Raw genomic sequence first — 10,376 nt, forward strand, 5'->3', positions numbered from 1 at the left:
TTTGTTGAGTATCTTTTGATGATAATGTTGAGATGATTGCTCTACGATGATGAGTTGATTATGATTTTGCTCCTTTTATCCAACTTCCTAAATCCAAAACCCATGAATCCAAATCCCTTGAATCCTAATGCTTGTAGTTTAGTGTATAGTTGATTTTGCTATTTTGTTGTTTTGTTTTGATTTTTCTATTTCGTAGATTAGTTTGATTTTGCTAATTTGTCTTTTTATTTTGATTTTGCTTTCTTATTATTTTGTTTTGAAGTTACTAACCTTTTTCTTTTTATAGTTCCATTTTCTCTTTTATTCTCACTTAGTTTTGACAATTCATGCTAATGCTTGATTGGAGCTTCATGGAGGTGGTATTTTCTTTTACCCCGCTTTTATTAGCTTAGCTAGGATAACTCGGTGAGATCTTTCTTATTTCCCTCTTTTCTTTCTTTTTTTTCTTTGTTTGCATAGAATAGGATTAGTTTAGGAAGAGTTGAATGGTTCAAGGATGTTTGCTTTGTAACACCATAGGTGTTTGTGGTCATTGGCGATGTTGTCGAATGACCGCTTTTATGACGATTGGGATTCATATGAAATGCATGCATCTTTGCACTTTTCTTTATCTTTTCCTTTTCTTCTCTTTTCTATTTTCCTTTTTCTTTTCATTCTTTTGGAAAATGCAAAAATACAAAAATATGATTTTAAGGCTTTCTTTTTGTTTTCTTTTCATGTTTTGCTTATGTTTTGGACATAATACCATCCGACCTTTTTCTTTTGAATGAATGGTTTCCTATGTGGTATCGGTGTGCACGACTTGGGAGTATGTTTGGTTGATTCTATGATAGTGTATGCTAAGCTAGTGCCTTTAGAACTTTTAGGACCTTGGATTCTAATTGTTTGTGGTAAGTAGGAGTTGCTCCCTTTGGTGAATGTGAAACTAATAGTGAGTTATTGCTACAACCATGTGAGGATTCATTCTTTTCTAGCCTTCTTCATATTTTGGATGAGCGGCACATGGATCCTTGACTATTGTATGCGTTATCTAGAACTTGACTCTTGTCTCCCGAGGTCGGGACCGAGCCCTTTAGGAAGGACAAAGGCATTTCTTCAGGGTGGTGATTCTTACTTTTCTTAGATAGTTTTTATTTCTTTATTTTGGGTTTTCATTTGCCTACTTGATAACCATTTGTGCCATAAACCTTCTTTTCAAGCCATATCTTTAGATTTTGAGCCTTTTGTTTCATTCTTTTTTCCATTCTTGGTTTTTGTGAAGCAATTGATCATTATTGTTGGAATTTGTGGTGGATTAGTTTGAGTATTGGTTCTTATAATGTAAGCAAGTTTGTTTTGTGTATATTTGTGAATAAAGGCAAATGCCAAGTTAAAAAAGTCGTCCATAGTTAAAAGAGGCGAGGACATTTTTATAAAGTGAATAATTGAAAATAAAATGAAAAAAATGAGAGAAAAATAAAGCAAAGCATTCAAAATGCTTTGGCAAAAAATGAAAAAATTGTGAAAATGAAAAAGTTCAAAAATATTTTGATGTAAGTGCATTTCTCCCTATTTTAGGCATTGAGGATAATGCTTCATTTTAGATTGGGGGGGAGCGTTCTTACGCTTTTTGTATATATGTTTGTGATTTTGGCTTTGAATAAGCTTGGGGGTTTTGGTGTTTTTGTTTGGTGATTGCTTGATTATAGTGTTAAGGATTAATCACCCTTTTCTTCACAATTTATGTATACTACCAAATTTCAAATTTTAGCCTACCTTCACCCTTTTCGTCCTTACATTACAATCCTTTTCAAGACCTTTTGACCTTGGTTGAGTCACAAGTCTGTGGAGAGAGAAGTGAGTCAAGCCTATGGAGCGGTGTGCATAGTCAAGATGTCGAGTAGCCCTAAATTCTCTTCTTTTCCGGTTCCTTCGAGGAATCATTGAGATACTCACTAGAGGTGGATTTGAAACTAGTTGGGAGAATGTGGTAAGATTGTTTGAGATGAAGGTGAATTGTCTTTCATTAGTTCTCTATGCTTAGCATATTCTATGTTTCAATCAACCTTAGATATCTTAGAACGTGCATACCCTTATTAAATAGAAACTTGTTTATTCACTTCCATTTAATCGTTTCTAAAAGTCCATTTCAAACTATTTGTTTGAATTTTTGCTTTTTGATTTTACTTTCTTTTTCATGATTTGCCTCATTTTTTTACCTTCAAGATTTATGGGTCAAACTCTTTGGATACCCTTACGAGACCTCACTCGTCCTCATTGGCGACTTTAGGGCTGAAAAGGGCTTGTTGTAGCTAAAAACAACCGTGATTCCTACGAAAGTGAGTTTTAGTATACATTCTTATCTTTTTTTTTCCATTTTCTTGTTTGAATAAGTTTTTCATCCTATTTTTACTTGCTTCTATTTTGCCCAAGGACGAGTAAAAGTCTGGCTTGGGGGAATTTGATAAGTGTCATTTATGGCACTCATTTAGCCTCTTTTAGGATGGATATTAATCACTTTTATAGCTCTTTTATCTCTTTTTCTTTAGTATTACTTGTTATTTCTCTAGCTTGTGTTTTCCTTAATAGTTTTCCCGTTTTCTTGCATTTCTTAGTTTATTTTGCCTTTTCTCCTTTATTTGTTTGTTTTTCTTTGATTTCAGAAGATTGGTGATGTTTAAGGAGCTCAATGGATTTTTCTCGGGATTTGTAAGACTCAAGATGTAAGCCGGTCTCTTCCTTTGAAGCTCAAATGTTAAGGAGTGCAAAATCCAAGTGTTTTAGGCTGTGCTCTCAAGCTGTGTGGGTATTTGATAAGTGACTTTTATGTCACTTTTAGGGTGTTTATCGAGTCGTTTCTCGGCTTATTTTTCCAATAATTTAACCCTTTTTGTCCTTTATTTCTTTTATTTACTTTTCTCGTCTTTTATCTTTATTTCGAGTATTTTAGTAGTTTTTAATAGTTTTTAGCTTATTTTCTTAATTTATTTAAATTATCTTATTTTCTTTGTTTTTATTTTAAGTTTTTAGTTCTTGTTTTTTAATAAGTTCCTAGTTTCTTTTATTTTCTTATTTTATTTTATTTTCATATTTGTTTTATTTTATTTTATTTTATTTCTTTGATTTTTTTTTATGTTATTTTTATTTTATTTTATTTTCTCTTTATTTTATTTTATCTCGTGGTTATACCCTCGTGTTTTTGGTTGTAGGTGTTCCGGGTTTCAAGTTCAAATCGTGTTCGGGGTCCGAGGTTCGAGGCACAATGCCAAGCTGCTGCCCACTTGCTAGCAGCTTATCATACACCACTCTCCCTTCTTATCCTTCACCACACAACACTACCTCACACTCCCCTGCTCCCCTGCCCTTCACGCACTCCACAGCAATATCACCAGCCCAGCCAACTCCCAATTCGAGTCACAACCACCGAAACCACCATCAATCTCCACCACACACACCAACAACACAAGCACCATATCCCCTGCTCCCTGCTACACACTCCTCCGCCACAATTGGCACAAACAGCAACAATAACAGCAGCGGAATCCACCGCCCTGAACCACCATCAACAACCACCTAACAGCCGCCAAAACCGCCAGAAACAATCTCCAATCAGAGCTGCCCGCAGCCGTAAGCTCCAATTCAACTCAATTCGCAACACCCACTAGAGCGGGCGCTCTTTCTTACGGAGCGGACGCTCCATTTTCATTCTAATTTTCCCAATTCAAAGCAGAAGCTCGGAGCGGACGCTCCGATTTGGGTTGCGCGGCCGCTCCTCATCTCCATTAAAAATCACGTGATTTCTTAAGCATTTTGAAATCCTACGGCTGAGATTCATTGGGTTAATCCAAGGGCCCGATTGACAATGATCAGCAGTGATTATGGTCGTTGATGATGATGATACGTGAATGGTGATGTTGATGATGAAATGAGAGCAATGAATTGGAGGAAGGAAGAATGGGGTCTGATTGTTTTTGGGGGGATTTTTGGGTTTTATTTTCTTTTATTTTTATTTTTATTTCCTTTTCTTTTTCTTTTCCTTTTTCTTTTCTTTTGTTTACTTTATTTTATTTTCTATTTTTATTTCTCTTTTCTATTATTTTCTTAGCTTGTATTATAAATACCCCTTTGGGGTTATTTCCCACAACTCTTAACTTTCAATCAACATATTATTCTACCCTAGATTAGATTAGAGTAGTTTTAGTTCTTTTATTTTTCTCTCTCTTAGGGTTAGATTAGGAGTTTCTCTCTCTAGTTTAGGAGTAGTTTAGAGAGAGAAAGATTGGATTTTTCATGGAGTTTTGAGAGGTTGAAGATACAATTTGTGGATTTTTCTTCTCATTAATTCAATGAGTCTTTCTAACTTTCTCTCACCTTTATTGCTTTCATTTATTATTGTTTTTGCTTATTTATTTGTTTATTTGAGTAGATTAATTAGTTTAGCTATTTGATTCTTGCTTTTATTATTATTTTACCTTGTTTTCCATGTTTTTGTTCACCATGTTAGCTTAGGTTTTGTTCTAGGGAAATGGATGAACGTTATGTTAATTAATTAAATGATTGATTGTGGTTAGTATGAAATTGTTTCTTGATTATTGTGTATGGATGATGCTTTATGGATTAGAATCTTTCTAGCTAATTGATTCTATGTTCTTAATTGTATTTTCAATCAATTGCGCGAGAGTGAGTTGGTTGAGAGCCCTAAATTCTTCCATACCTTTGCTAGGCTAGTTGCACGAGAGCGAATTAGTTTAGTAGGATAATTAACATGCTTAATCGTGCGAGAGTGAGTTAAATGTGTTAATTGTTCCTAATCAAGGTCATTTTCATCTAATTGTATGATGTTATTGAATGTATTGATGTAATTGGATTCCACTTTCCCTAGTTTTAGTTATTTGCTCTTAGTAGTGCTTAGTTGAACCTCTCTCTATCTCACAAGCTTTCCTAGTAGTCTAATTAGCACAAATTGATACACTTATTCCTTTTGGGTTCGACCCTTTACTTACCCCTATACTCGTATTAGGGTAGTTTAGGTTATAAATAATTAATTTGATTAGGGTTAGTAGACCAACGACACTACCTTTCACCCTCGATCAAATTTTGGCGCCGTTGCCGGGGAAGCGGCTTGTTTGGTGTCTAATTTGCTTTTGTTAGAGTAATTTTAATTGCTTTCTTTTTGTTTTGTTTTGTTCTATCATACTTGTCATTGCTAATTGTTTGCTTAGCTTTGGTGAATGCTTAGAAGATCTCAAGGACCACCTACCCAACAAATTGACCAAGAAATCAACCGAACTTTAAGACAAATCCGTAGGCTTTTTGAAGAAGAAGGGAGAGGACTTGGTGCTATAATTGATAGTGGGAGTGATTCTTACTCTTCTAGTTCGCAAAGTGAATCAATGGCGGGACAAGAAGATGATGTTTTGTTTCGTGAGTTTGGTAATCCGGAGGATTATGAGCTCACGGGAGGGATTTTGTTACCCGTCACGGAGACTAACTTCACAATTCATCCCCAATATACAAGAATGGTTCAATCGGAGCAATTTTCGGGTTCTACAAGTGAAGACCCCATAGAGCACCTTGATAGATTCCTTGAGCTATGTGCCATGATTCAAACCAACCAAGTTTCTCAAGAGTACATCCGGATGCATTTATTTCGATAATCTCTTTCGGGTAGAGCAAAGAAATGGTTGAAGCAAGTGAAGCCTAACTCACTCACATCTTGGAGGGAGGTAGTTAAGGCATTCTTGAAGAGGTTCATCTCCGAGGAGAAGACCGCCGAGATGAGAAGGAAGATTGCATCATTTGAACAAGAAGCGGATGAGAGTCTTAATGAAGCTTGGGAGAGGTTCAAAGAGTTGGTACAAGCATGTCCTCACCATGAATACAATCAAAGTTTGCTCATGAGGTTTTTCTACGATGGTTTGGAGCCCATGTCTAGAGCCAACTTGGATGCGGGGGCGGGTGGACAACTAATCAAGATCCCTCAAAATCAAGTGGAAGCAACAATCGAGGAGGTAGCAAAGAACTACTCTTGGGGAGGTAGAAGAAGGAGTGCACCAAAGAAAAGTGGGATGTATGAATTGGCTAAGGTCGATCAATTGCAACATCAAATTGAGCAACTCACAAAAGGGCTTTCAAAGTTGAACACAAGTGTTAATGCAAGCTCAAGTGGGGGAGCAAGCTCTTCTCAAGTCAACTCTTTCTCATGTCAAAATTGTGGAGGAACGAACCATGATACATCTTATTGTGGAGGTTTGAGCCCCGAGCATGTGGCGGCATACAACACAAGACAAGACGGTTTTAGAGGAGGCAGTGGTGGAGTAGCTTGGAGACAACCACCACCCGGGTTTACATCTCAACCTCAACAATGGGGCCAACAAGCTCAACCTTCTTACAATTCCAACCCCCAATACCAAAATCCACCTCCATCTCAAAACCAAAACCCAAGAGGAAGCTACCCTAGGAACAACCAATACAACAACCAAAACCAATACAACAATCAAACCCAAGGGCCCCAAAGAAATCAAGAACAAGCACCTCAAGCGGAGCCAACACCCACACAACTCCTTCAAGCTATGCATGCACAAATGAAACTTTTGGGCAACAAATGCAAGAAATAAGGGCACACAAAAAGATGGTCGATTCACAACTAGCTCAATTGGCCGAGAGGGCTCCTTTCAATTCACCATCAACTCTACCCGGACAACCACAACCTAACCCTTCTCATAACCAAAAACCCGATACATGCAAGGCAATCACTTTGAGGTCGGGAACTTCCTATGATGGTCCAAATGAGGGGGATAGTGAGGGAAAGAAGGGAGGAGAAGAGAGTGTGAGTGAAGATAGGAGAGGTGAGGAAGAAGAAGGTGAAGAAGTCGAAGGAAGTTCGGAGAAGAAGAAGCTCAACAACGAGAAGACAACTTCAATTCCTAGTGAGACTAGGAACCTTGATGGACCGGTTCCTTTTCCAAGTAGGCTTGCGGAGAGGAAGTTGAATGACAAGTTTGCAAAATTTCTAAGCGTGATGAAGAACTTGCACATCAATCTCCCTTTTCTTGAAGTAGTGACACAAATGCCATCTTACTCCAAATTTCTCAAGGATATCCTCACCAACAAAAGGAAGCTCAATGATGAGCTTATCACCCTTCCACACCAAGTGAGTGCTCTTGTTCAACATAAAATGCCCAAGAAGGAGAAAGATCCGGGGAGTTTCACTTTGCTGGTAAAAATTGGAAACATGGAAGCTAGAGGTGCATTGGCCGATCTTGGAGCAAGTGTTAGTCTAATCCCCTTATCCATTGCTCAAAAACTCAATATTGAGATGATCCCTACAAGGAAGACCATTCAACTAGCCGACCGCTCGGTGAAGTTACCTTGTGGAGAACTTGAGGATGTTCCAATTCAAGTGGGACACATCTATGTGCCTTGTGACTTTGTAGTGATGGACATGGAGGAAGATGTGGATACACCTTTGATCTTAGGTCGGGAAGCTCTTAAGACTTTGGGGGCGGTCATCAATTGCAAAAACAACACCATCACATGTGAAGTGGCCGATGAGAAGATAGTTTTTGAGTTCTCAAAGTTGCTAAAGACCCCTATGGTTGAAAAGTGCTAGTGTGTTGATGTTGTGAATGAGGAGTTGGACCGTTTGGGAAGGGTTATGATGAAGCCTCAAGATCCAATTGTGGAAGCTCTATCATGCAATGAAGAGTTCCACTCTCAAGAAGCCAAAGAATTTGTCATGGCAATGGAGGAATCCTCAAAGGAGGAAGTTGATGAACAAGGCAAGATCGAACTTGAATCAATGGAGGAAAAATCGGAGGAGAGTTCCAAGCCTCCTCCCAAGGTAGAACTCAAGCCCCCCCCCCCCTCCTTCTTTGAAATATGCTTATCTTGATGAGGAGGAAAAATACCCTATTATTGTCAATGCTACCCTTGATGAACTTAATTTGAAAAAATTACTTGATGTTTTGAGAAAATACAAGGATGTGATAGGGTATAGCATTGATGATATCAAGGGAATTAGTTCTTCTCTTTGCATGCATCGTATTCATCTTGAGGATGATCATTCCACCTCTATTGAACCTCAAAGAAGGTTGAACCCCAACCTCCAAGAGGTTGTCAAGAAAGAAATTTTGAAACTACGTGAGGCGGGCATCATCTATGCTATCTCCGATAGCAAGTGGGTGAGCCCGGTTCATGTGGTTCCCAAAAAGGGTGGAATTACCATTGTCAAGAATGAAAAGGGAGAGGAAATCTCCACCCGGACGGTGACCGGGTGGAGAATGTGTATTGATTATAGGAGATTGAACAAAAACACCAAGAAAGATCATTTTCCTCTCCCTTTCATGGACCAAATGCTCGAAAGACTTTCTCACCATGCTTTCTTTTGCTTCTTGGATGGATATTCCGGATTTTTCCAAATCCCTATCCATCCAAGCGATCAAGAGAAAACTACTTTCACATGTCCATATGGGACATTTGCATACCGAAGAATGCCATTCGGATTATGCAATGCTCCCTCTACTTTTCAACGATGCATGACTTCTATTTTCTCCGAAATGCTTGAAAAAGAAATTGAGGTTTTCATGGATGATTTTAGTGTTGGTGGCTCGTCTTTTGACACTTGTCTTTTTAACCTTGAAAGAGTTTTGCAAAGGTTTCAAGAGACGAGTTTGGTGTTGAATTGGGAAAAATGCCTTTTTATGGTCGAGGAAGGCATTGTCCTCGGTCATAAAGTTTCAAAAAATGGCATTGAGGTTGATCCGGCCAAAGTTTCAGTGATTGAGAGATTGCCCCCTCCTAATTCCGTCACGGGAGTACGTGCTTTTCTTGGGCATGCCGGTTTCTACCGGAGGTTTATAAAAGATTTCTCCTCAATCGCCAAACCTTTGACCGAATTACTCAAGAAAGATGTTGCTTTTAGCTTTGATGAGGCTTGCCTTGAGGCATTTCGTAAGCTCAAGGAAGCCCTCATCTCTTCTCCTGTTGTGCAAGCTCCGGATTGGAGCTTGCCTTTTGAGCTAATGTGCGATGCGAGTGATTTTGCAGTAGGTGCCGTCCTTGGTCAAAAGAAGGAAGGAAGATCATGTGTCATCTACTATGCAAGTAGAACTCTTGATGAAGCTCAAAAGAACTATACAACAACGGAGAAGGAGATGCTAGCCGTGGTCTTTGCGTTTGACAGGTTCCGGTCCTACCTCATATGTTCCAAAGTCATCCTGTACACGGACCACATTGCGGTCCGATACCTCATGACTAAAAAGGAAGAGAAGCCTCACTTGATCCGGTGGATTCTCTCTCTTCAAGATTTTCACATGGAAATGAGAGATAAAAAGGGAGCGAAGAATTATGTTGCGGATCATTTGTTAAGGCTTCCATTTGAAAACAAGGAGGTTGTTCCGATCAATGATGAGATAGGGATCGAAGCTCTAATGGCTATGGTAGCGTCTTCTACACCTTGGTATGCCGATATTGCCAACTACCTTGCTTGTGGAGTAGTGCCTCCGGAATTCTCTTCTCAACAAAGGAAAAAGTTCTTCAAAGAAGTGAGGAGATATTTTTGGAATGATCCCTACCTTTTTAAGCAATGTGGTGACGGTCTATTTAGGAAATGTGTCCCCGACCATGAAATTGAGGGGGTCCTTGAGCATTGTCACTCACTACCATGTGGGGGACATGGTGGTGTTGACAAGACGGTAGCAAAAATTTCCCAATCTCTACTTTGGTGGCCTTCTATGCACAAGGATACTCACAAATTCATCATGCAATGTGACCGATGCCAAAGAAGTGGTGGGATCACTAAGAGGGACGAGATGCCTCAACAAGGTATTCTAGAGGTGGAGTCTTTCGATGTGTGGGGAGTGGATTTTATGGGTTCGTTCGTTTCTTCATGTGGGAACCTTTACATCTTGGTAGCGGTTGACTATGTGACGAAGTGGATAGAAGCTATACCATCTCCTACCAATGACCACAAAGTTGTTCTCAAACTTCTCAAGAAGATAATTTTTCCTAGGTTTGGGGTACCAAGGGTTCTAATTAGTGACGGAGGGTCTCATTTCGCCAAAAAGCAATTGGAAGCTCTCCTCAAGAAATATGGTGTTCATCACAAGGTTGGGTTACCCTACCATCCTCAAACGCAAGGGCAAGTGGAAGTGTCAAATCGAGAAATCAAGAATGTCCTCGAGAGGATGGTAAACAAATCAAGGAAAGATTGGTCCCTAAAGCTTGACGATACTCTTTGGGCTCTTCGAACGGCATACAAGACTCCCATTGGTACAACCCCCTATAGGTTGGTGTATGGGAAGGCTTGCCACTTGCCGGTCAAGCTAGAATACAAAGCTTGGTGGGCCATCAAAGAGCTAAACATGGATTTGTCGTTGGCGGGTGAAAAGAGGTTG

At 39.2% G+C, this 10,376-nt stretch overlaps 1 non-coding gene across 1 annotated transcript; it reads right to left on the bottom strand.

Annotated features, from left to right (window-relative positions):
* Positions 1-5,754: 5,754 nt before the first annotated feature.
* LOC145587003 (small nucleolar RNA R71) lies at positions 5,755-5,859 on the bottom strand. The gene has a single exon (XR_014101070.1). It is a non-coding gene; the product is annotated as a small nucleolar RNA R71 (small nucleolar RNA).
* Positions 5,860-10,376: the final 4,517 nt, after the last annotated feature.

This window comes from Chenopodium album, chromosome 16, assembly GCF_948465745.1.
Source record: "Chenopodium album chromosome 16, dcCheAlbu1.1, whole genome shotgun sequence".
Classification (NCBI taxonomy): Eukaryota; Viridiplantae; Streptophyta; class Magnoliopsida; order Caryophyllales; family Amaranthaceae; genus Chenopodium; species Chenopodium album.